The sequence below is a fragment of the Panthera onca genome, chromosome B3 (genome assembly GCF_046562875.1).
Source record: "Panthera onca isolate mPanOnc1 chromosome B3, mPanOnc1 haplotype 2, whole genome shotgun sequence".
Taxonomy (NCBI): domain Eukaryota; kingdom Metazoa; phylum Chordata; class Mammalia; order Carnivora; family Felidae; genus Panthera; species Panthera onca.
The window spans coordinates 90,774,657-90,802,114 of NC_138344.1; the positions used below are offsets into that span (position 1 = coordinate 90,774,657).

At 40.6% G+C, this 27,458-nt stretch overlaps 1 long non-coding RNA gene across 1 annotated transcript in view; it reads left to right on the top strand.

Annotated features, from left to right (window-relative positions):
• The window catches only part of LOC144616533 (uncharacterized), a 105,005-nt gene extending 84,811 nt beyond the window's left edge, over positions 1–20,194 (top strand). The window contains exons 2-3 of the long non-coding RNA XR_013555896.1: positions 16,476–16,564; positions 20,122–20,194. This is a non-coding gene — a long non-coding RNA (uncharacterized LOC144616533). The remainder of the gene's footprint in view (positions 1–16,475; positions 16,565–20,121) is intronic.
• Positions 20,195–27,458: the final 7,264 nt, after the last annotated feature.

A 27,458-nucleotide genomic window follows, 5' to 3' on the forward strand; every position in this document is an offset into this window, starting at 1 on the left:
CACAGTCAGACTGGTGTGTGCCTTCTCTTCCCCTCTCCTAGGGGCGGGATTCACTGTGGGGTGGCGTGTCCCGTCTGGGCTACTTGCACACTGCCAGGCTTGTGTTGCTGGGGATCTGGCGTATTAGCTGGGGTGGGTAGGCAAGGTGCACGGGGGCTGGAGGGGCAGGCTTAGCTCGCTTCTCCTTAGGTGATCCACTTCAGGAGGAGCCCTGTGGCAGCGGGAGGGAGTCAGATCCGCTGCCGGAGGTTTGGCTCCGCAGAAGCACAGAGTTGGGTGTTTGCGCGGAGCGAGCAAGTTCCCTGGCTGGAACCGGTTCCCTTTGGGATTTTGGCTGGGGGATGGGCGGGGGAGATGGCGCTGGCGTGCGCCTTTGTTCCCCGCCAAGCTGAGCTCTGCCGTCCGGGGGCTCAGCAGCTCTCCCTCCCTTTGTCCTCCAGCCTTCCCGCTTTCTGAGCAGAGCTGTTAACTTATGACCTCCCAGACGCTAAGTCGCGCTTGCTGTCGGAACACAGTCCGTCCGGCCCCTCCGCTTTTGCCAGCCAGACTCGGGGGCTCCGCTTGGCCGGCGAGCCGCCCCTCCGCCCCGGCTCCCTCCCGCCAGTCCGTGGAGCGCGCACCGCCTCGCCGCCCTTCCTACCCTCTTCCGTGGGCCTCTCGTCTGCGCTTGACTCCGGAGACTCCCTTCTGCTAATCCTCTGGCGGTTTTCTGGGTTCTTTAGGCAGGTGTAGGTGGAATCTAAATGATCGGCAGGACGCGCTGTGAGCCCCGCGTCCTCCTACGCCGCCATCTTCCGGACCCTCCTCCAGAAGCTCTTTAGTTTAAACAGATGCCTCTTGTTTCCTTTAGCTTTCATTGCTGTGCTTTCAGTGTCTTATCCAAGAAATCATTGCCAAGGATATTTCGCCTATGTTTTCTTCTAGAATTTTTATAGTTTCAAGTATTACATTTGTTTGATCCACTTCAAGTTAATTTTTTATGACTAATGTATGATAGAGGTCCTGAAAGGGCGGGCCTACGCTGGCCGACTCCATCTTGTTCTGTGTTCTCCACCTTGAGTGACTATGTCCCCGACATGACCCCTTTTCCCGGAAATTCACAGAAACCTCAGACTGCGCCTCCTCCCCTTGAGTAACCTCCCGCTCACCCGTTCAAACTTTCTGATTAAAACACGCCCAGCGACCTGCGTAACAGGACTCCGACCCTTCCCCAACCAATCGGCTGAGGCCACGACCCTTCCCCAGCCAATCGGCTGAGGCCACAGCCATTACCTCACCAACTGCCCCTAGACCCCTATAAAACCTTTGTGCTTTTAAAACTCGCTCTCTCTCCCTGGTATCTCACCGCTGCGTCGGTGCAGGTAGGGGATTGAGCTCGAGCTAGCTCGAATAAAGGTTCTTTTGCTTTTGCATCGGACTCGGCTCCCTAGTGGTCTTTGGGGATCACGAATTCTGGGCATAACATTTGGGGGCACGGCCCGGGATCCCCAAGACCCCTGAGGGACCCCCGACCCGGAGAGCCTGACTGGCCACGGTTAGTGTCTGTTTGTTTGTTCTGTCTTTTCTGTGTGAGCTCACTTCTGGAGTTCTGGTAGTGCCCGACGCGGTCTAAGTGGACGCACTGGAGGACCACGGGCCGGGAGTTTCGGAAGACGTTCCGATTCTCCCTTCTGGAGGGACGTGGAATCCCCTCAAAGGTCTGAGACGAGGCGGGTCGCTCCCGCTGGTCGGCGTGAGGCCGTCGTCTTTGGAGGGACGTGGAATCCCCTCATCGGTTTTGGAGGGACGTGGAATCCCCTCAAATGTCTAAGCTAGCTTTCAGTTTTGCTTCCATGGAGTTGGAAGATTTTCTAGGGGCCCTCTGTTTGTCTGTTTTTGTGTTTCTCTGTTTTGTTCTGTGGACTTACTGGACGGACGTTATGGGACAGACTCAGACTACTCCTCTAAGTATTATGATTGATCACTTTAAGGATGTGAGGGGAAGAGCTAACAACCTCAGTGTGGAAGTCCGAAAGGGTCGGTGGCAGTTTTTTTGTTCTAGCGAGTGGCCAACTTTCAATGTCGGATGGCCACCAGAGGGGACCTTCGACCTCCCTACCATCCACCGAGTCAGGAGTATCATCTCTCAGCCTAAGACGGGCCATCTTGATCAGCTCCCTTACATTATCACTTGGCAGGACCTTGTGGAAGACCCACCCTCTTGGCTTAAACCCTTCCTAGCCCCGCTCCCTCCGGAGCCAAAACCCATTCTTGCTTTGCAGGGGACAAAGAAGAAGAAAAGTCTTATCCAGCCTTCAGCACCCCTCTACCCTGTCTTACAGGGGGGTACTGAAGAAGAATTAATTTTTCCTCCCTCGTATAACCCCTCTAGGATGCTGGAAGAACACCATCCTCCCCCTCCGGGGGAGGCAGACGCTGTTCCGAGAGCGGGAGGCGGAAACGCTCCAGTGGGAAGCCCGCCCTTCACCAGACAAAGGGCTCAGAGGGAGCAATCCGCCTCCGCCGCCGACTCCACTATTCTGCCCCTGCGAGCCACCGGACCCCCAGACGCGGAGGGGAACCAGCCCCATCACTATTGGCCTTTCGCCACTAGTGACCTCTACAATTGGAAAGCTCAGAATCCTAAGTTTTCCGAGAAACCGGCAGGGCTTATTGATTTATTAGACTCTGTTCTTTTTACCCATCAGCCCACGTGGGACGATTGCCAGCAGCTTTTGCAGGTCCTGTTCACGACTGAAGAAAGAGAAAGAATCGTCAACGAGGCCCGAAAACTAGTTCCGGGCACAGACGGGAATCCCACCACCAACCAGGCTCAGATAGATGCCTCCTTCCCCTTAACTCGGCCCCAGTGGGATTTCAACACGGCAGAAGGTAAGGAGAGGCTCCGGGTCTACCGCCAGACTCTAATGGGGGGTCTCCGAATGGCTGCTAGAAAGCCAACCAATTTGGCCAAGGTAGGAAATGTACAACAGGGAAAAGATGAATCTCCGGCTGCCTTTTTAGAACGGATCATGGAGGCATTCCGTACCTATACCCCCATGGATCCAGAGGCTCCGGAAAGCAAGGCAGCTGTTATCATGGCCTTTGTAAACCAATCGGCCATAGACATTAGGAGAAAATTACAGAAAATAGATAGACTAGGAGAAAAAAGTCTGCAGGACTTACTGGTGGTAGCCGAAAAGGTATATAATAACCGGGAGCTTCCTGAGGACAAGCAGGCTCGCGCCATGGCGGCTGCCAGCAGTAAGCAGACTCGAGACCTGGCGAGAATACTACTAGCTACCACTGCTGACTCCCCTGAGGAACGAGACCGCCGTCTCTGGCAGCTGGCAGACGACGCAAGAAAAGGTAAAAGAACCACCAAGGGGGGGAAGCAGAGGCTGCAGAAGGATCAGTGCGCATACTGCAAGGAGATAGGGCATTGGGCCCGAGATTGTCTGAAAAGGGCCGGCGGGAAAGGAAGCAAGACTGATCGAGTAAAAGTCCTAGAGCTAGATGAACTAAGTGATTAGGGGAGTCGGGGTTCGGACCCTCTCCCCGAACCCAGGGTAACTCTTAAAGTGGAGGGGACCCCTGTTGACTTCCTTGTCGACACCGGAGCACAACATTCGGTCCTCCGCACCCCACAAGGAAAACTAGCCAGCAAGAAGTCCTGGGTACAAGGGGCAACTGGTATGAGCCAGTATTCATGGACTACCCGAAGAACAGTAGATTTGGGAACGGGCCGGGTATCCCACTCCTTTATGGTAATACCAGAATGCCCCTACCCGCTGTTAGGACGGGACTTACTGACCAAGATTGGAGCTCAGATAACTTTCAGACAAGGGGGGCCTCAGGTCACCGATGGCAAGGGCCACCCCATCCAGGTCCTGACCATGAAACTGGAGGATGAATACCTCCTCCACCAGGAGGCGCTCCCGAGAGAGGATAATATAGACAGATGGCTACAAGAATTCCCCTCGGTTTGGGCAGAGACTGGGGGGGGGATGGGACTAGCCGCTCATAGGACCCCAGTCCTGGTAGAGCTCAAGCCAGGAGAGAGTCCGGTAAGGATCAAACAATACCCCATGTCACAGGAGGCCCGGAAGGGGATCCAGCCACACATCCGGAGACTACGAAGCCTAGGGGTACTAGTTCCTTGCCAGTCTGCCTGGAACACCCCCTTACTGCCGGTCAAAAAGCCTCACACAAATGACTACCGACCGGTACAAGACCTCCGGGAAGTAAATAAGAGGGTCGCGGACATACACCCAACTGTTCCCAACCCATATACTCTCTTGAGCTCCTTGGCGCCCTCCAGGGTCTGGTATACTGTACTAGATTTAAAGGACGCCTTCTTCAGTCTGCCGCTGGCACCCCAGAGCCAACCCCTGTTCGCCTTCGAGTGGCATGATCCGGAGGAGGGCTACAGTGGGCAACTCACCTGGACACGGCTACCTCAGGGATTCAAAAATTCACCCACCATCTTCGACGAGGCACTACACGAGGACCTGGGTGAGTACAGAAGGGAGCACCCTGGCCTCACCCTCCTACAGTACGTAGATGACATCCTGATTGCTGCTGACACGGCCAAAGACTGTGAGCGAGGGACCCAGGACCTGCTGGCTACCCTGGGGGCTTTAGGGTACCGGGCATCCACGAAGAAGGCTCAGATATGCAGGGAGAGGGTAAGTTACCTGGGATATATCCTGGAGGGCGGACAGCGGCAGTTATCAGATGCCAGAAAAGAAACTGTCCTAAAGATCCCTACTCCCACCTCCCGAAGAGAAGTGAGGGAATTCCTAGGATCAGCCGGCTACTGCCGCCTCTGGGTTCCAGGTTTTGCTGAGATCGCCAGGCCCCTATATGAAGCTACCAAAGAGGGGAAAACATTTAAATGGACTGAAAAAGAAGAAATTGCCTTTAATCAGTTAAAAAAGGCCCTCCTAAGTGCCCCAGCCCTGGGCCTACCAGACATTATGAAACCCTTCCACCTCTTTGTAGACGAACATAAGGGAATAGCAAAAGGGGTTCTAACTCAAGCCTTAGGCCCCTGGAACCGCCCAGTGGCTTACCTGTCTAAGAAACTAGACCCAGTGGCTGCCGGCTGGCCGCCATGCCTAAGAATTATTGCGGCGACAGCACTCCTAGTCAAGGATGCAGACAAACTGACCCTAGGACAGGAGATCTGGATCACAACCCCACACGCCATTGAAGGGGTCCTGAAACAGCCTCCTGATAGATGGATGAGCAATACACGTGTGACTCATTACCAGAGCCTCCTACTCAACCCTCCACGAGTGCGGTTCCACCCCAGTGCAGCCCTCAATCCTGCAACCCTGCTGCCCGACCCTGACCTAGGTGCTCCACTACATGACTGTGCGGGAATCCTGGAACAAGTACATGGATTCCGGATGGACCTGACCGACCAGCCCCTCCCCGATGCCGAGGCTACTTGGTTCACTGATGGCAGCAGCTTTGTGCGAGATGGACACAGGTATGCGGGTGCAGCGGTGGTCACCGAAATGGACACCGTATGGGCGGAGGCTCTACCCTCCGGAACGTCAGCCCAGCGAGCGGAGCTCATAGCCCTCACCAAGGCGCTGATGCTGGGAGCTGGAAAACGGCTTAACATCTACACAGACAGCCGTTATGCATTTGCCACAGCTCATATTCATGGGGCAATTTATCAGGAGAGGGGGTTACTGACGGCAGAAGGACGGACTATAAAAAATAAGCAGGAGATACTTAACCTGCTTACGGCCTTATGGCTTCCTGCCAAGCTAGCCATTATCCACTGCCAAGGGCACCAAAAAGCTGATAACCCAGTAGCTAGAGGTAATCGAAAGGCTGACCAGGCAGCCAAGGCAGTAGCCCTTACTCCAGTCCCCACCATGACCATACAACTACCAGACCCGGGAGACCCAGTTTTACCAGACCAGCCCAAATACTCCCAGGAGGAGTTACAGCGGATCAAGAAACTCCCCATGGCCCAGGAGATAAAGGGATGGTGGTATACACCTAACAAGGAGCTCGTGCTGCCAGACCGGCTCGGAGTCTCAATATTAGAGCACATGCATCGGTCTACTCACATGGGGGCCCGAAAATTAAAAGACTTAATCCGACATGCCGGAATCAAGATTCACCAACAGGACACCAAAATAGAGCAAGTTGTATCTGCCTGCAAGACCTGCCAACTCACCAACGCGAAAGCCACATCAAATAAAAAAGGAACCAGGCTCAGAGGCACCAGACCGGGAGCCCAATGGGAAGTCGACTTCACTGAAGTCAAACCAGGAAAGTATGGTTATAAATATCTTCTAGTATTTACAGACACCTTCTCTGGCTGGGTGGAGGCATACCCAACCAAGCATGAAACGGCTCAGACGGTGGCTAAGAAGCTACTAGAAGACATCTTACCCAGGTATGGTTTTCCTGCCATGGTAGGATCAGACAATGGACCAGCTTTTATCTCTCAGGTAACACAGGCAGTAGCCAAGGCGGTGGGGGCAAACTGGAAATTACATTGTGCTTATAGGCCCCAGAGCTCAGGACAGGTAGAAAGAATGAATAGAACCCTAAAAGAGACCCTTACCAAATTAACCATGGAGACTGGCGGGGACTGGGTGACTCTCCTACCGTACGCCCTTTACCGGGTTAGAAACACTCCTTACACTCTGGGTTTTACTCCCTACGAGATCATGTTTGGCAGGCCACCCCCTGTTATTCCCAGCCTTCGAGCTGAACTTCTTGCAGAGTTTAAAGATCAAGAACTTTTTCTTTCCTTGAGAGGGCTCCAGAGGGCGCACGAGGATATTTGGCCGCGCCTCCGTGCCATCTACGAGGCTGGCCCGACCCCGACACCTCATCAGTACAAGCCGGGAGACTGGGTCTATGTCAAGAGGCACCACCGAGAGACTCTCGAGCCGCGCTGGAAGGGACCCTACATTGTAGTGCTGACAACCCCCACCGCTCTCAAAGTAGACGGCATCGCGACCTGGGTCCATCACACCCACGTTCAGCCAGCGGACCCCTCCTCGATCCAGAAGGACTTCGTCACGCGATGGGCCATCAGTCGGGACCAACACAACCCGCTCAAGCTCAAGCTCAAGCTACAGCACATTCGACCCACCTAATATTGGTAACTCTGTTAACTCTGCTTGTCATTGCTCATGCTACCGGGAGTCCCCACACCCCCCAAAACATCACCTGGCAGATCATAGATACCAGCTCAGGGACAATACTTAATTAGACCTCCCAGAGCCACCCCAGGGACACATGCTTCCCAGAACTTGGCGTAAACTTCTAAACTCTGTTCCCCTTGTCACCATAAATGCAGCCGGACCCATGATTGGGTCCGTAAGTTACATGACAAGGGGGGAATGAAAGGGCGGGCCTACGCTGGCCGACTCCATCTTGTTCTGTGTTCTCCACCTTGAGTGACTATGTCCCCGACATGACCCCTTTTCCCGGAAATTCACAGAAACCTCAGACTGCGCCTCCTCCCCTTGAGTAACCTCCCGCTCACCCGTTCAAACTTTCTGATTAAAACACGCCCAGCGACCTGCGTAACAGGACTCCGACCCTTCCCCAACCAATCGGCTGAGGCCACAGCCATTACCTCACCAACTGCCCCTAGACCCCTATAAAACCTTTGTGCTTTTAAAACTCGCTCTCTCTCCCTGGTATCTCACCGCTGCGTCGGTGCAGGTAGGGGATTGAGCTCGAGCTAGCTCGAATAAAGGTTCTTTTGCTTTTGCATCGGACTCGGCTCCCTAGTGGTCTTTGGGGATCACGAATTCTGGGCATAACAGTCCACTCTCATTTTTTTACATGTAAATATCCAGTTTTCCCAGCATCATTTTGTGAAGAAATTATTGTTTCCCCCTTGTGTAGTCTTTGTGCCTTTGTCAAAAATTAGTTGATTGATAAGTGTGAATTAGTGTCTGGGCTCTCTATTCTGATTCATTAGTCTATGTGCCTGTTTTTATATCAGTACCATACTATTTTAATTACTATAGCTTTTTAATGTAGCTTGAAATCAGGAGGGTGATGTCTCCAGTTTCATTTGTTTTCCCTTTTCAAGATTGTTTTGAATATTCAGGATCTTTTGTAGTTTCCTACAAATTTTAGGGCCTTTTTTTTTCTATTTCTGAAAAAAATGCCATTGGAATTTTGACAGGAATTACACTGAGTCTACAGTTCATTTGTGGTAGTATGGGCATTTTTATAATTATTAACAGATTTGAAGACAAAAATAGATAGTATGAAATAATGGTGCAGAACTTCAAAACACCAGTTTCTACAGTGAAAATGCAGACATATTGTTAATAAGGAATGATGGACTTGAACTATACTTTGAGCCAAATGTGCTCCAAGATTAAAAGCTCTTACATCATTTAAATTTAGCAATACTTTTCAGTGCCTGGGTGGCTCAGTCGGTTAAGTGTCTGACTTCGGTTCGGGTCATGATTTCACGGTTCCTCATCAGACTCTGTGCTGATAGCTTAGAGCCTGGAGCATACTTCAGATTCTGTATCTCCCTCTCTCTCTCCCCCTCCCCTGCTTGTGTTCTGTCTCTGTGTCTCAAAAATAAATAAATGTTAAAAAATTAAAAAAATAAATTTAGCAATACTTATGTTAAGAGTAATTTAATGTTTTTAATCTTGAAGTCAGAAATCTCTATCAATTCCATTTGCATGTACACACAGATTTTGTGTATAATAGTATTCATCCTATGGTGCTCATCTATCAGCCTCAGAAAAGATTCTCAACCATGGGTTTTTAATTAGTTGAGTCGCAGGAGAAGGAAAACCATTATAGTGATAAGTGCTTATGTGATACAGAATATTACAAAATGAGGTCAATTCTATCTATTTAATCAAAAAATATAATCAGATAATCAGAAATGTTAATGAATTTAGGAAAAGGCTTGGGATTTAATGTTAACTAAGTGACATTCCTTCTTACTGTTTTGATGAATCCATACCTCTGTGTATACATATTTTTTATTTAATTCTTACAAGGTGAATATCTAGTTCAAAATGCATTAACATTGTTACAGTTTTTGATATATAGTACTAAATTATACTCCAAAATTTCTATGTGAGGAGGTATGTTTCGCTTCACAAATGCTAAATCATAGTTCATAAAATTCCTTAAAACTTTACCAGTTGTACAGACAAAATGCAGTAGATAAAAGGAATGTAAATTTACTTTAATGTATTTTTATGTCACTAGAATCAGCATAAATGACATGCAAATGAATGGATACACTCATATGGTCTTCACCATTATCTTGCTAAAAGGCCCTATGCTAGCATAGGTCCTGCTATTAGTCCCTGTACTAGTCCCTGTACTGCTATACTTCTTAGAACATTATTCCTCATTGAAATAGAGAATCTAATGTAAAAGTTACCCTTTTATTCCATTAATATGCATTTGAAAAAAATCCAATGCCATTTCTCTATAAAGTATATGTTTTGTTATTTACACTGACAATTTGCATGAGATATTTTTATTTGATCCAAGGTACATCAGTATTGATATTAAAATACAATAAAGGGTTGTTTTTTGATGTTTAAAGTTTTTATTTAAATTCTAGTTAGTTAACATAGAGTGTAATATTAGTTTCAGAAGTAAAATTTAGTGATTCATCACTTATATACAACACACAGCACTTATTACAAGTGTCTTCCTTAATGCCCATCACCCATTTAGCCCATCCCTCCAACCTCCCCTTCGGTAACCCTCAGGTTTTTTTGTTTTTTGTTTTGTTTTGTTTTGTTTTGTTTTGTTTTTGTTTTTGGTATTTAAGTGTCTCTTACGGTTTGTCTCCCTCTCTGTTTTTATCTTATTTTTCCTCCCCTTCCCCTATGTTCATCAGCTGTGTTTCTTAGATTCCACATATGAGTAAAATCATATAGTGTTTGTCTTTCTCTAACTTATTTTGTTAGTGTAATACTCTAGCTTCATTCACATCATTGCAAATGGCAAGATTTCATTCTTTTTGATGGGTGAGTACTATTCTATTGTATATACATACCACTTCTTCTTTTTTTTTTTTTTTTTTTTTTTTTTTTTTTTTTTTTTTTTTTTTTCTTTTCTTTTATTTTATTTTATTTTTTTTTTAATATATGAAATTTACTGTCAAATTGGTTTCCATACAACACCCAGTGCTCATCCCAAAAGGTGCCCTCCTCAATACCCATCACCCACCCTGCCCTCCCTCCCACTCTGCCCTCCCTCCCACCCCCCATCAACCCTCAGTTTGTTCTCAGTTTTTAACAGTCTCTTATGCTTTGGCTCTCTCCCACTCTAACCTCTTTTTTTTTTCCTTCCCCTCCCCCATGGGTTTCTGTTACGTTTCTCAGGATCCACATAAGAGTGAAACCATATGGTATCTGTCTTTCTCTGTATGGCTTATTTCACTTAGCATCACACTCTCCAGTTCCATCCATGTTGCTACAAAAGGCCATATTTCATTTTTTCTCATTGCCACGTAGTATTCCATTGTGTATATAAACCACAATTTCTTTATCCATTCATCAGTTGATGGACATTTAGGCTCTTTCCATAATTTGGCTATTGTTGAGAGTGCCGCTATAAACATTGGGGTACAGGTGCCCCTATGCATCAGTACTCCTGTATCCCTTGGATAAATTCCTAGCAGTGCTATTGCTGGGTCATAGGGTAGGTCTATTTTTAATTTTCTGAGGAACCTCCACACTGCTTTCCAGAGCGGCTGCACCAATTTGCATTCCCACCAACAGTGCAAGAGGGATCCTGTTTCTCCACATCCTCTCCAGCATCTATAGTCTCCTGATTTGTTCATTTTGGCCACTCTGACTGGCGTGAGGTGGTATCTGAGTGTGGTTTTGATTTGTATTTCCCTGATAAGGAGCGACGTTGAACATCTTTTCATGTGCCTGTTGGCCATCCGGATGTCTTCTTTAGAGAAGTGTCTATTCATGTTTTCTGCCCATTTCTTCACTGGGTTATTTGTTTTTCGGGTGTGGAGTTTGATGAGCTCTTTATAGATTTTGGATACTAGCCCTTTGTCCGATGTGTCATTTGCAAATATCTTTTCCCATTCCGTTGGTTGCCTTTTAGTTTTGTTGGTTGTTTCCTTTGCTGTGCAGAAGCTTTTTATCTTCATAAGGTCCCAGTAATTCACTTTTGCTTTTAATTCCCTTGCCTTTGGGGATGTGCCGAGTAAGAGATTGCTACGGCTGAGGTCAGAGAGGTCTTTTCCTGCTTTCTCCTCTAAGGTTTTGATGGTTTCCTGTCTCACATTCAGGTCCTTTATCCATTTTGAGTTTATTTTTGTGAATGGTGTGAGAAAGTGGTCTAGTTTCAACCTTCTGCATGTTGCTGTCCAGTTCTCCCAGCACCATTTGTTAAAGAGACTGTCTTTTTTCCATTGGATGTTCTTTCCTGCTTTGTCAAAGATGAGTTGGCCATACGTTTGTGGGTCTAGTTCTGGGGTTTCTATTCTATTCCATTGGTCTATGTGTCTGTTTTTATGCCAATACCATGCTGTCTTGATGATGACAGCTTTGTAGTAGAGGCTAAAGTCTGGGATTGTGATGCCTCCTGCTTTGGTCTTCTTCTTCAAAATTACTTTGGCTATTCGGGGCCTTTTGTGGTTCCATATGAATTTTAGGATTGCTTGTTCTAGTTTCGAGAAGAATGCTGGTGCAATTTTGATTGGGATTGCATTGAATGTGTAGATAGCTTTGGGTAGTATTGACATTTTGACAATATTTATTCTTCCAATCCATGAGCAGGGAATGTCTTTCCATTTCTTTATATCTTCTTCAATTACCTGCATAAGCTTTCTATAGTTTTCAGCATACAGATCTGTTACATCTTTGGTTAGATTTATTCCTAGGTATTTTATGCTTCTTGGTGCAATTGTGAATGGGATCAGTTTCTTCATTTGTCTTTCTGTTGCTTCATTGTTAGTGTATAAGAATGCAACTGATTTCTGCACATTGATTTTGTATCCTGCAACTTTGCTGAATTCATGTATCAGTTCTAGCAGACTTTTGGTGGAGTCTATCGGATTTTCCATGTATAATATCATGTCATCTGCAAAAAGCGAAAGCTTGACTTCATCTTTGCCAATTTTGATGCCTTTGATTTCCTTTTGTTGTCTGATTGCTGAGGCTAGAACTTCCAGCACTATGTTAAACAGCAGCGGTGACAGTGGGCATCCCTGTCGTGTTCCTGATCTCAGGGAAAAAGCTCTCAGTTTTTCCCCGTTGAGGATGATGTTAGCTGTGGGCTTTTCATAAATGGCCTTTATGATCTTTAAGTATGTTCCTTCTATCCCGACTTTCTCAAGGGTTTTTATTAAGAAAGGGTGCTGGATTTTGTCAAAGGCCTTTTCTGCATCGATTGACAGGATCATATGGTTCTTCTCTTTTTTTTTGTTAATGTGATGTATCACGTTGATCGATTTGCGAATGTTGAACCAGCCCTGCATCCCAGGAATGAATCCCACTTGATCATGGTGAATAATTCTTTTTATATGCTGTTGAATTCGATTAGCTAGTATCTTATTAAGAATTTTTGCATCCATATTCATCAGGGATATTGGCCTGTAGTTCTCTTTTTTTACTGGGTCTCTGTCTGGTTTAGGAATCAAAGTAATACTGGCTTCATAGAATGAGTCTGGAAGTTTTCCTTCCCTTTGTATTTCTTGGAATAGCTTGAGAAGGATAGGTATTATCTCTGCTTTAAATGTCTGGTAGAACTCCCCTGGGAAGCCATCTGGTCCTGGACTCTTATTTGTTGGGAGATTTTTGATAACCGATTCAATTTCTTCGCTGGTTATGGGTCTGTTCAAGCTTTCTATTTCCTCCTGATTGAGTTTTGGAAGAGTGTGGGTGTTTAGAAATTTGTCCATTTCTTCCAGGTTGTCCAATTTGCTGGCATATAATTTTTCATAGTATTCCCTGATAATTGTTTGTATCTCTGAGGGATTGGTTGTAATCATTCCATTTTCATTCATGATTTTATCTATTTGGGTCATCTCCCTTTTCTTTTTGAGAAGCCTGGCTAGAGGTTTGTCAATTTTGTTTATTTTTTCAAAAAACCAACTCTTGGTTTCGTTGATCTGCTCTACAGTTTTTTTAGATTCTATATTGTTTATTTCTGCTCTGATCTTTATTATTTCTCTTCTTCTGCTGGGTTTAGGCTGCCTTTGCTGTTCTGCTTCTATTTCCTTTAGGTGTGCTGTTAGATTTTGTATTTGGGATTTTTCTTGTTTCTTGAGATAGGCCTGGATTGCAATGTATTTTCCTCTCAGGACTGCCTTCGCTGCATCCCAAAGCGTTTGGATTGTTGTATTTTCATTTTCGTTTGTTTCCATATATGTTTTAATTTCTTCTCTAATTGCCTGGTTGACCCACTCATTCGTTAGTAGGGTGTTCTTTAACCTCCATGCTTTTGGAGGTTTTCCAGACTTTTTCCTGTGGTTGATTTCAAGCTTCATAGCATTGTGGTCTGAAAGTATGCATGGTATAATTTCAATTCTTGTAAACTTATGAAGGGCTGTTTTGTGACCCAGTATATGATCTATCTTGGAGAATGTTCCATGTGCACTCGAGAAGAAAGTATATTCTGTTGCTTTGGGATGCAGAGTTCTAAATATATCTGTCAAGTCCATCTGATCCAATGTATCATTCAGGGCCCTTGTTTCTTTATTGACTGTGTGTTTAGATGATCTATCCATTTCTGTAAGTGGGGTGTTAAAGTCCCCTGCAATTACCACATTCTTATCAATAAGGTTGCTTATGTTTATGAGTAATTGTTTTATATATCTGGGGGCTCGGGTATTTGGCGCATAGACATTTATAATAGTTAGCTCTTCCTGGTGGATAGACCCTGTGATTATTATATAATGCCCTTCTTCATCTCTTGTTACAGCCTTTAATTTAAAGTCTAGTTTGTCTGATATAAGTATGGCTACTCCAGCTTTCTTTTGGCTTCCAGGAGCATGATAAATAGTTCTCCATCCCCTCACTCTCAATCTAAAGGTGTCCTCAGATCTGAAATGTGTCTCTTGTAGACAGCAAATAGATGGGTCTTGTTTTTTTATCCATTCTGATACCCTATGTCTTTTAGTTGGCGCATTTAATCCATTTACATTCAGTGTTATTATAGAAAGATATGGGTTTAGAGTCATTGTGATGTCTGTATGTTTTATGCTTGTAGTGATGTCTCTGGTACTTTGTCTCACAGGATCCCCCTTAGGATCTCTTGTAGGGCTGGTTTCGTGGTGACAAATTCCTTCAGTTTTTGTTTGTTTGGGAAGACCTTTATCTCTCCTTCTATTCTAAATGACAGACTTGCTGGATAAAGGATTCTCGGCTGCATATTTTTTCTGTTTAGCACACTGTAGATATCGTGCCAAGCCTTTCTGGCCTGCCAAGTTTCAAAGGAGAGATCAGTCACGAGTCTTATAGGTCTCCCTTTATATGTGAGGGCACGTTTATCCCTTGCTGCTTTCAGAATTTTCTCTTTATCCTTGTATTTTGCCAGTTTCACTATGATATGTCGTGCAGAAGATCGATTCAAGTTACGTCTGAAGGGAGTTCTCTGTGCCTCTTGGATTTCAATGCCTTTTTCCTTCCCCAGTTCAGGGAAGTTCTCAGCTATAATTTGTTCAAGTACCCCTTCAGCACCCTTCCCTCTCTCTTCCTCCTCTGGGATACCAATTATGCGTATATTATTTTTTTTTAGTGTATCACTTAGTTCTCTAATTTTCCCCTCATACTCCTGGATTTTTTTATCTCTCTTTCTTTCAGCTTCCTCTTTCTCCATAACTTTATCTTCTAGTTCACCTATTCTCTCCTCTGCCTCTTCAAGCCGAGCCATCGTGGATTCCATTTTGTTTTGCAATTCGTTTAAAGCGTTTTTCAACTCCTCGTGACTGTTCCTTAGTCCCTCGATCTTTGTGGCAAGAGATTCTCTGCTGTCCTGTATACTGTTTTCAAGCCCAGCGATTAATTTTATGACTATTATCCTAAATTCACTTTCTGTTATATTATTTAAATCCTTTTTGATCAGTTCATTAGCTGTTGTTATTTCCTGGAGATTCTTCTGAGGGGAATTCTTCCGTTTGGTCATTTTGGAGAGTCCCTGGCGTGGTGAGGACCTGCAGTGCACTTCCCCTGTGCTGTGTTGTATAACTGGAGTTAGTGGGCGGGGCCGCAGTCCGACCCGATGTCTGCCCCCAGCCCACTGCTGGGGCCACAGTCAGACTGGTGTGTGCCTTCTCTTCCCCTCTCCTAGGGGCGGGATTCACTGTGGGGTGGCGTGTCCCGTCTGGGCTACTTGCACACTGCCAGGCTTGTGTTGCTGGGGATCTGGCGTATTAGCTGGGGTGGGTAGGCAAGGTGCACGGGGGCTGGAGGGGCAGGCTTAGCTCGCTTCTCCTTAGGTGATCCACTTCAGGAGGAGCCCTGTGGCAGCGGGAGGGAGTCAGATCCGCTGCCGGAGGTTTGGCTCCGTAGAAGCACAGAGTTGGGTGTTTGCGCGGAGCGAGCAAGTTCCCTGGCAGGAACTGGTTCCCTTTGGGATTTTGGCTGGGGGATGGGCGGGGGAGATGGCGCTGGCGTGCGCCTTTGTTCCCCGCCAAGCTGAGCTCTGCCGTCCGGGGGCTCAGCAGCTCTCCCTCCCTTTGTCCTCCAGCCTTCCCACTTTCTGAGCAGAGCTGTTCACTTATGACCTCCCAGACGCTAAGTCGCGCTTGCTGTCGGAACACAGTCCGTCCGGCCCCTCCGCTTTTGCCAGCCAGACTCGGGGGCTCTGCTTGGCCGGCGAGCCGCCCCTCCGCCCCGGCTCCCTCCCGCCAGTCCGTGGAGCGCGCACCGCCTCGCCGCCCTTCCTACCCTCTTCCGTGGGCCTCTCCCACTTCTTCTTTATCCATTCTTCAGTGGATGGATATTTTGGCTCTTTCCATAATTTGGCTATTGTTAATAGCACTGCTATAAATATCGGGGTGCATGTGTCAAGTGTTTTGATTTAATTACGTGATTGAATAATTAACATTATTCAACAAATTCCAACACAATTCCTTCAAAATAGGATCATTATTCTTACATGAAGTAGTATGTGTGTACTTAGGAATACATGTATGTCATTTGTTTATAAGCTAAAAAGTCTTGTTTGAAAGAATATGACTATTACATCCTTTTACTATTTATTTAAAATCGAGATGAGAGTACCACTAAACTTTTGGGCCTTCAGGAACAATCACTAGCTAGGATTCAGGTGTTTAATTCTAAATTCAATATCTCATTGTCACTAAGTAAAGTAAATTCCCGTGAATTCTCCAAACCTTATTTTTCATCTATAAAATTAGTGGTTTGCATTAGATGTTATCTAAAGTTTTTCTGTTCTAATAATTTATAATGATGTAATTAAGAATAGAAAAAAAATCATAAGGCATTCTCACCAAGAACATAATGTATTACTCTCACCAGATTCCTTCATTGTCTCAAGCCTTACATGAAGAGATGAACATGCTGCACTAAAACAAACAAAACTTGTAACAATTCTGGCTATATAAAAGGTAAACAATAAGTTGTCTCATGATTAACAGAATCTCAGTTTTTTCATACCTTTTGAGAATTTGAACAGAAATTTTTAAAGTTTATTTATTTTAACAGAGAAAGAGAGAGGAACAGAGAGAGTAGAGAGAGAATCCCAAGCAGGCTCTGCACTGTCAGAACAGAGCCTGATGACAAGCCCATGGGGCTTGAACTCATGAACCATGAGATCATGGCTGGAGCCAAAGTCAAGAATCAGGCACTTAACCAACTGAGCTACCCAGGTGCCCCTGAAGTAGAGAATTCTTGGAACATATTTGAACTTGGACATAACTTCCAAAATCTATATATCAAATCTTTAAACTTCTTGTCCCCCACCCCTACACCAGTCATCTCTAGGTTTTCTGACTTTCAGCCAACAAAATTTTAAGCCAACATTTTTTTGTTGCTCTTGCTACTTCTATATTATAAATATGAATGACAACTGTCTGTATCTAGCTTTTACCAGTCTCTGAATATCCTCCTCTTATCTCCTGATTAGCACTCTAGACACACTTGAGCACTTTTCAGTTTCTCAAAAGAACAGGACTTCTTCTAGAGGGAGGGCTGTTACCTTAAGTTTATTTCCTTTGAGGAGATCGTTTCTCGGCCTTTTGTCTAAGATCAAGTGTATTTCCTTTGAGTAAAAATGACACTCTGATTGATCAGATTGATTACTGGTCAGTCTTTATAATAGCTCAAATCTAATTACTTTTTTCTGATCTCATTTTTTAAAATATTTTGCTTACCGTATCAGCCAATCCCTTAGCAAATACTGACTGGAGAGTATATCCCAAATCAGCAGTTCACCTCTCACTCTTCTTTTTTTTTTTTTTTTTTTTTTTTTTAATTTTTTTTTTTTAACATTTATTTATTTTTGAGACAGAGACACAGCATGAACGGGGGAGGGGCAGAGAGAGAGGGAGACACAGAATCCGAAACAGGCTCCAGGCTCTGAGCCGTCAGCCCAGAGCCTGACGCGGGGCTCGAACTCACGGAGCGCGAGATCGTGACCTGAGCTGAAGCCGGACGCTCAACCGACTGAGCCACCCAGGTGCCCCTCACTCTTCTTAACACTATTGACTAACCAACCAGTTTCATTTCTCTTAGGGTCTACTTAATAACCTTACTGTTTTGATTGTTCTATCTGACAAAGAGGATTGTACCTCCTTTAGTAATCAGGTTGTTCTTTGTGTTAAAAAAAAAATCTGGTTATATTATTTTACTTCTCGAATCATTTCAATGGTTTTCCACTGGATTTATAACAATATTCAAATCCTTTCTATCGCTTGCCCAGCCATACATCATCCAGTTCCTAACTGCTTTGTGAATTTTTTCTGCAAATCTTTCTTCACTTTATTGAAAGAATCTGACTATGTCGGAAACACAACAGCATCATTCAAACTCAGGACAGTTATACTTTTTTTGACTGCCAGTAAAACTCTTCCTTCAGATTATTACATAGCTGTTTTTTCCTTATGATTAGGACTGCTGGTCATGTGTCACTTCCTCAAAGATCTTACTATATTGCACTGTATAAAATGCTATCCTCCTACTAATACTCAGACAAGCTCTATTTTAGTTTGTTTTATTTTATTCACACAATAAAACTCAGCCACTAATTTTACTATGTATTTGTTTTTTTCTTATCATCTTTCTTTCCCTAATGGGCCCTTATTTGACAGGGCCTTTGCCTGTTTTGTCACCGCTGTGTCTTGCCATTTTGCATACATTAAAAAATATTTATTGGCAGGGGGCGCCTGAGTGGCTCAGTCCATTAAGCATCCAACTTCGTTTGGCTCAAGTCATGATGTGATGGCTTGTGAGTTTGAGCCCTGCCTTCGGATCCTGTGCTGACAGCTCAGAGCCTGGAGCCTACTTCGGATTCTGTCTCCCTCTCTCTCTGCCCCTCCTCCACTCACTCTCTGTCTCTGTCTCTCTTTCTCAAGAATAAATAAACATTAAAAAAACTTATTAAGTTTCTGGCAAAATATAGGCCATCAGGTAATAAATTTGAGTAAGAGAATGAATCCCTGAATACTTATAATATTTCTATATTTACCCTAAGCAAATACTAAAGAAAAGAAAAATAATAATCACCAAATTCCTTTTATTGATAATAGGGCTAATATAATCAAGATTTATAATAAACTTTATATAAAAAAGAAAAAACACACCTAGAAATTTCCCACTCTGCCCCAAAGCAGTATGATTCACTTCAAAAATGTTTTCTTCTTAATTAGCCACTCAATTCATTAGTCATTAGAGAACTGTAAAATGAATAATGCTTTAGAAAAACCAGAGATTATTATAATTTAGAGAAATTCAAAACTAGTCAACATAAACTTAGAATATCAGACTAAGAATAATTGAATAAAATTAAGTAGTGATCCTATTCATGATGTCTACATTGATTGTAATAAAACTGACTTTAAAATCTAAATACTTAACATGTATGTGACAAAAAGCAACATAAAATAGAAAATAATAACTAAAAATTAGCTACTTTCAAAACTTATACAAAAAGCTAACAATATATATTCAAAAGCTTTTGTCAAATACCTCACATACTTTTTATGTGAAGGATACAATGTAATGAATTCTCACAGTTTGAGATTTAAAGTATATGCTTTTTGCTAGGTAATTTTTTCAATGATTTTTCACCTATGGGGCAAATAAATAGCAAGGTATTCTTGCTACTACAATGCCTCAATGATTTTCTTTTTTAGTAAGTACATATCAGCTTCATTTGTGCATAAATTTCAGTTAAATTATATGTAAATCAAAAATGTTCATATGCTATAATATTTTTAATTTGATTCTATAAAAATTTGAGTTGCCTTTCCAAGTATACATGTTGGTACAAAAATATAAAAATCACATAGGCATTGTAAATTTTAAATACCCTTTCTCTTTCTGAAAATGCAGTGTTTCACCAATCTCTTTAGGCAAGAGAGAAATGTATAATTAGAACACATGACGTATGCACCAGTATGTTGTATTTTTGTGTTAAAATCACTATGTAGATAATTTTTATATCATTTGGATTACTAGCATGTTACACATTTAAATAGATTACATTTTGTGATATCAAAAAATACATAATGTGAAGCTGTGACAATGTCCATTTACTCCTCTTGTTAAGTGTATAGTACATATCTTTCAAAATACATAGGGTATTAGTAGATAGGAGAATTAAATACCTTTCAAGTTTTGTTGTTGAAACATTTTGAAAAATATTAGTGTAAATATCAATATGTATTATTGAAAGTAAACATTTTCAAAAATTATAAGAGAATTAGAATATAGGGAAAAAGTGTGTTTGGTTAATATGTCATCTGTTCTTGAGAAAGAGGGGTTTAAGAAACTACAAGGATTATATTTACTTCAAAAACTGGTTGTATTTTGGTTTAACATGCAGGCTGAAATTCAAGTAACTTTGTATTACTCTTTGCGATCACTTCAGAAAAACACTTGATTTGCCAAATTGCCATCCTTAGTAAGAAAGTAATTAGTACCTCTCTCCTCTCTATTTTCATAGTATAAAAATCTAAGAAGAAAATGAAGAACTCTCATTCAATCAGTTGATGAAGGATGTTTCAACTTAATGCCCAACCTATATAAAATCAGTATAAGAAAAACTGAGGTCGTTTTCACTTTTATGTATCATAAATATTAAATGTAATATTAACAAATTAACAAATTGAATCAATTAGAGTATAAAAAATAAAAATGGAAATTGACCAAGAAAGATTTACTTTGGTATTTGCAGATAGTTTAATATTAGAAATATCAGTTTATATAATTCATCATTCTAAAGGATGACAGAAGGAAAACTAGGATAACCAGAGTGTATTCAGATAAAAGCACTTAATAAAATGCAATACACTTGATTTAAAGATTTGGTCCTGCTTTAAGAAATAAAGGCCACACCTGCTTGAAAACAGAAAGGGATAGACAATAATAATACTGTTAGTTACTTAATTTATGCTACACAGCTGATAGGTTTTAAGAGTGCTATAATAATCGAATTTTCCCTCACACTAAACAGGACTTGAGGGAGGGGTAAGAGAACAGAAAGGACTGAGACAGCCTAATGACCATTTAGTTGTCATTACCTACATTTCTTCTGAGAAGACAAATGCCTAGTCCCTGGGAGTATCTTGTCATGGGACAGTGGAGGAGATCATTGGAAAGATGGGTATCCTATACCTTTCTAAAACCGAAATCCAATAAATAAGTTTATTTTCCTTTCTTCACATTCTTGCTGAAAATATTGTTTAATTTTTAAAATTCTATGGGTGTGCTCAGAAAAATCTTAGCAAAATATTTTCTATAACTATTACACACTGTTTTAGTAACCTAATATTTTTATTACATTATTTAAATATTTCCATTGTTACATATACATATTTGCATTATTGTTTTTGAACTAAATACAGTTCCATCATGTGGACATGTCATAATGATTTAAATATTCCTTTATGTATAGGCACTTCTGGGTTTGTTTGTTGTCAGTTTTGTTTGTCTATTTATTTAATCTTTTTATTTAATTCCAGTATAATTAAAATAGAATGTTATATTAGCTTCAGGTGTACATATACTGATTTAACAATTCTATACATTACTCGGTGGTTATCATGATAAGCGTACTCTTTAGTCCCCATCACCTATTTCATCCATGCCCCCATCCGCCTCCTCTCTGGTATCCATCAGTTTGTTCACTATAGTTAAGAGTCTGTTTTTTGGTTTCCATTTTGTTTTCTTTGTTCGTTTGTTTTGCTTGTTAAATTCAATATATGAGTGAGATCATATTGTGTTTGTCTTTCTCTGTATGACTTATTTCCTTACCATTATACTCTCTAGGTCTATCCATGTTGTTGAAACTGACAAGATCTCAGTATTTTTTGTGGCTGAGTAACATTCCATGGTGTGTGTATGTATGTGTGTACATATTTATCATTCATCTATCAATGGATCCTTGGAGTGCTTCTGTAATTTGGCTGTTGTAAATAATGCTGCAGTAACCAGCAGTGCATATATCTTTTGAATGAGTGCTTTTGTATTCTTTGGATAAATACTCAGCAGTGGAATTACTGGACCATGTGGTAGTTCTGTTTTTAATATTTTTGAGGAACCTACATACTGTTTTCCACAGTGGCTGCACCAATTCAAATTTCCATCAGGAGTGTAAAATGAGGTGGTTTTTTTTTTTTCCCACCACATCTTTGCCAACATTTGTCTTTTCTTGTGTGTATGTGATTTTCTTTTTTTTATTTTAACCGTTCTGAGGGATGTGAGGTAACATCTCATTGTGGTTTTAATTTGGATTTCCATGATAACGAGTGGTTGAGTACCTGTTCATATGTCTGTCAGCTGTCTTCTTTGGAGAAATGTCTTTTCATGTATTCTGCTCATTTTCATTGGGTTATTTGGCTTTTTTGGTGTTGAGTTGTATCAGTTCTTTATATATTTTGGATATTAGCCTTTTATCAGATATGTCCTTTGCAAACATTCAGCACGTAGTCTGTATTTTGTTGGTTGTTTCCTTTGCTGTGCAAAAGCTTTTTATTTTGGTGTAGTCCCAATAGTTTATTTTTGCTTTTGGTTCCCTTGCCTCAGGAGACATATCTAGAAAGAGGTTGCTATGGCTAATGTTAAAGTAGAAGTTGTTACTGCCTGTATTCTCCTCTAGGATTTTTATGGTTTCAGATCTAACATTTAGGTCTTTAATCCACATTTAGTTTACTTTTGTACATAGTACAAGAACGTGGTCTAGTTTTATTCGTTTGCATGTAGCTTTCCAACTTTCCCAACACTTTTTGTTGAAGAGACTTTTTCCCATTGCATATTTTTGCCTTTTTTGTTGAATATTAATTGACCATATAATTGTGGGGTTTTTTTCCTCTGGGTTTTCTGTCCTGTTTCATTGATTTGTGTATTTATTTCTGTGCCAATAGTAGACAGTGTTGATTATTATAGCATTGTATATCTTGAAGTCTGGGATTGTGATACCTCCAGTTTTGTTTTTTTTCAAGATTGCTTTGGCTGTTTGGGGTCTTTTGTGGTTCCATATACATTTATTCTAGTTCTATGAAAAACACTGTTGATATTTTGATAGGGATTGCTGTAAATCTGTAGACTGCTTTGGGCAGTATAGAAATTAAAAATATATATATTTGTTCTTCCATTCCATAAGCAAGGAATGTCTTTCTATTTGTGTCATCTTTAATTTCTTTTATCAATATGTCAGAGTTTTTAGAGTACAGAACTTTCACCCCTTTGGTTAAGTTAATCCCTATGTATTTTATTATTTTCGGTGCAATTTTAAATGGAATTATTTCTTAATTTCTCTTTCTTTTTAATTGTATCTTGACTGACAATTGCAACTTTTCATCATGTATTCCAACGTTTTTCCATCCATTTATTTGCCTTCAAATTTATGAAAGTGTATATTCTTTCACATTTTTCAATTTGTGTGTGGTTTGGTGCTTTAAGCTTAAATGTTTAACAAATCATTTTGGAATCAGGTTATGGTAGCTATCCAGATTTGCCTTCTAGAGTGACAGCACAAAGCTCAGCTTCCAAGGGGGTGACAAAAAACAACAATAAATTGCTCTCCAAAGTAGTGCAAAGTGGAGACCACATTTACTCTTTTTCCAAAATCTTTAGTTAGTGCTGTAAATATTACTTTTCTTTTAAGATGATGAATTTATTGTGCCTTTTGCCTAGAAGCTAAACTAGTGGAAATTAAAGTGTTAATATAAATACCATTTAGTTTAATGGATATTCCACTCAGAACAAAAATAACCAAGATAGTGTATATAAATTAAATCCATTAAAAGCAAAAAACAGTGTCTGGCACTTTTATGAAAAAAAAAAAGGCATGAATATCAAAAAATGAGTGAAACACACAAGCTTTTATCTTAAAAAATACCCTCTTATTTCCCATCCTTCATCTCTAACAAGTTTTAACTTTTTCCACAGTGTACTGTTTGTTTTAGCTAATTTGCATTAGTATACATAAAACTTTTAGCATGTTAAAATTTCAGAAATAACAGAAGTAAAATCAATGAATCACCAAAGAAGCAATTATTAAAACTTTATTATGCACACACCAAAACGACAGTTTCCTAGCTGGGGGCACTCAAACCAAATCGGAATGAGGCTCAGGGGCATATTGTTATAAAGCAGCTTATCTAGTGAGAAAGTTGTGTGTTTAATCTTGACAGTGATTGGTTATAATATTAGAATTTGCTTAAATGACAGGGACTTAGTGGTTATCTCATACCAATCTTGGGAAAAGGTTTAATTTGCTTGTGATTCTTGCAAAGGCAAGAAATAACACAGGTGAAGTTAGTTTGGCAAAATAAACTTAATTAAGCTTTGTTTGTGTGACTTAATTGATTTTGTCTGCTCAGGTAATTTTCAAGGCTGGTCTACATTTCTTTTTTTATTTTATCAGCATCTATGTATCTTAGTGGAAAGGCCCACAGTGATATAAGTAAGTTGTATCCTTATTTTTCAGAATGATAAAACACAATTGATCATAATAAGATAATTTGGTATACTTTGTCTACAAATAAAAAATAAATGGCAACTCAGACATTATTGAAATATAAAGCCTTTACTCATTAATTATGAATTCCAACTTGACCATATGCCACGTTTTTATTCAATGCTTTTTGTTTTTACTTTTTGTTTTACTTATCCCAAATTTTCTGTATTTAATTACATAGATGATGTTTTATTTATCTGGTATTATGCAGTATTATAGGGATGTATACATACAAATTTCTGATCAACCTAATATTCTCTTTAAGACTATTAACATATTACTTCACTTTTATTGTCAAAATCCATAGTGTCACTTGAGTCTCTATAGATCACAATATATTTTTATTATCCCTCTTCTAGTATTTGTTAATTATAGCTATAATCTTATAGTAGATTATTGTTATTAAAGTCTTAATATGCATAATTATTTTTAATTTAAAAAATAATTATCACCTTTAGATTTAGATGCACAATTATATAAAGAATAATTTAGAGTTTCCAGTATTTTAAGTAATTTCTGTGTTTCCTGAGAGTAATATTGTACCAAACAATACTTAATTTTTTAAGTACTCACTAGAAACCTATTTTTTAATTTTGTATAATCTGAGCATGTTATTTTGCTTTCTCTACTGATGCATAAGTATATTTTATAGGTTACACTCCTTTTTTTCTTAAAACAATGATGACATGATTAATATATTTGATATTTATTGTATCAAAAGCAATAAATTACACCTTTTGTATTAATAAGAAACACATGTCAAACTTGATATAATTAGTCAATAAAGGAACTGTTAAGATATTTCAGGCAATTAGGCAAAACAAATGCTGAAATGAACTTACAAATAGATGTAAAATTTATCAATATTTACAGTGCAAATATCAGTTGCAATTCATGGTATAAAATCTATTTTCATTACAATAGGCAAGAATCATGTACATTATCATCGCATTATTCTAGAGCATACAGAGTTATATATAGCTCAGGAGAAAACCCTGGATATATTAATAATTTTTGTCTGTTTCAAAGTTTTACTATTTTTCCTAATAGTCTTACCTGTGATCATAATGATCACAAAGATTACTCTTAATACAGTAAACAAAACACAAAATTCTGCCACTGTTATGTTCTGATTATTTATATATAAGTGCGACAGGAATGCTAAATCACCAATTGGCAATTGGTGCCAATTTGTACATTCTTTCTTGAGTTTGCTTTGCAAATCTAGAGCCCCATAATATTGAACAGTTACCCTTCAAGATACAGATTTGACTAATAAACTATCTAAAATATTTCATAAAGAAAGTTGAATTGGATTCATAAAAGCCTTTAATATTTGCTGGAAGCCAAACTTAAGAGACTCTACCAGGTTTCACCTTCAATATTTATAAATTTGGGTGAATTCCTCTTTCAATATCTTTAAAGTTCTTTTTTTTTAAAGTTTGTTTATTTTGAGAGAGAGAGAGAGAGTGGAGGAGGAGCAGAAAGAGAGTAGGGTGAGGGACAGAGAAAAAGGGAGAGGGAGAGAATCCCAAGCAAGCTCCACACAGAGCAGAAGCCAACATAGGACTCAAACTCACAAACCATGAGATCATGACCAGAGCTGAAGTTGTACTCTTAACCTACTGAGCCACCCAGGTGCTCTCCAAAGTTCTTGAACTACCAATACCTGACCTTCCTTACTAATCAAGGTGGAACCCTGTAACCCAAGTACCAGCCAGTTTTCTTCAGTAGGTACTGGCTCCCTAAGTACAGCTATCCTTTATTCCTTAAAAGTGGTCTGTTCCACCTGATTAAATGAACAACCTTCTAAGCTAAGATCTCAGTTACGCAATTGATTTGTCTTAGCAAATATGTGGGTAAATGGTTATTGAACATTTGCAAATAAGTGTATTTCCATGTAAATTGAGAAGGCCCATTAGCTTCTGAATACTCAAGTGTCACTGAGAATTAGATAACATTAAAAAAAAATGTTTTAGTTTACACAACCAGAGTTTACTAAGCTTCTGTGGCTTCCCTAGAGTTTAACATGGCAAAGAAATGGATTTCTCATATATACATTAAAAAAGAACATTAAAATAATTTCAATATTCCAAACAAATACCATAATAAAGTTTTCTTCACAGTTTATATAATTTTATATAATTAATTCTTGTTCCATTATACTTGGATCAATAGTCTGCTTTCAGGAACTCTCTAGACTAAGAAGACTTCTGGAAATCCTGACTCAGTCCACAGGGACAATCTGAAAGTTTCTAAGTTATGTGATTTCAGAAGCTTGTACCCAATAATCTATTCTTTGAAGCTGCAATAATTTTAAATACCCAATACAATGGTTTTCCATGAGGGTCTGCGATTTTTGCTCTTTGCTAAGAACACAAAACTCTGGCCTATAACTTAGAGATGTCAGGCCAGAATCAGAGTAAATTTAAAACTAGCTGTAGGTGACAGACACTTAATGGCTAAAATCAATATATCAAGATAACCAATATTAGCAGAATGGAAGAGAGTAAAACTCTCTGTCAAGGTGTGTACCTATTATATAGATACCTTTAGTCATTTACTGTGAGATTAAAAACATATTATGGGTAATGAGGACATTGAAATCTTTGTTTTTTATTAATTTTTTAACATTTATTTATTTTTAAGAGAGAGAGCATGAGCAGGGAAGGGGCAGAAAGAGAGGGAGACACAGAATCTGAAGCAGGCTCCAGGCTCTGAGCTGTTAGTGCAGAGCCTGGCACGGGGCTTGAACCCACAGAGTGTAAGATCATGACCTGAGCTGGTCAGATGCTTAACCAACTCAGCCACCCAGGCACCCCAGAACATTGAAATCTTTAAGGACTTCCAAAGAAACATAGACTCTCTGAAACACTTATAGTAGCAATATTCTACCAACAGTTTTGACCTAGGGGAGGCCAAGGACCTCTTCCAATTATGACTGCTCTTCCCGTGCAATGCTTACAATAGGAACAAAATCAAACTATCATATTTCCAGAATCTTTCTCAGAAAGTAAAAAAAAAAAAATGTGGTTTTCTAAGGGCCTTCTAGAACACTTCAAAAATAGAGTTTTATAAATGATATTCTATATTTATATTGAAGAGCAGTTTAAAATTTTTTTTTATCAATGGAGAATTTTAAATTTAATATAGGATAATGAACACTTTGTTAATTCTTGAAAGAAAGTGGTAGTAAAACATTAAAAAATAAGCATAGATGATTGAAAATACCTTAACTCATCCGTACATGAGATATCATTAGTATTCTTTTTTTTTTAATAAATAAGACTAGAAAAAAGTCAACATAAAGCACAAAGTTT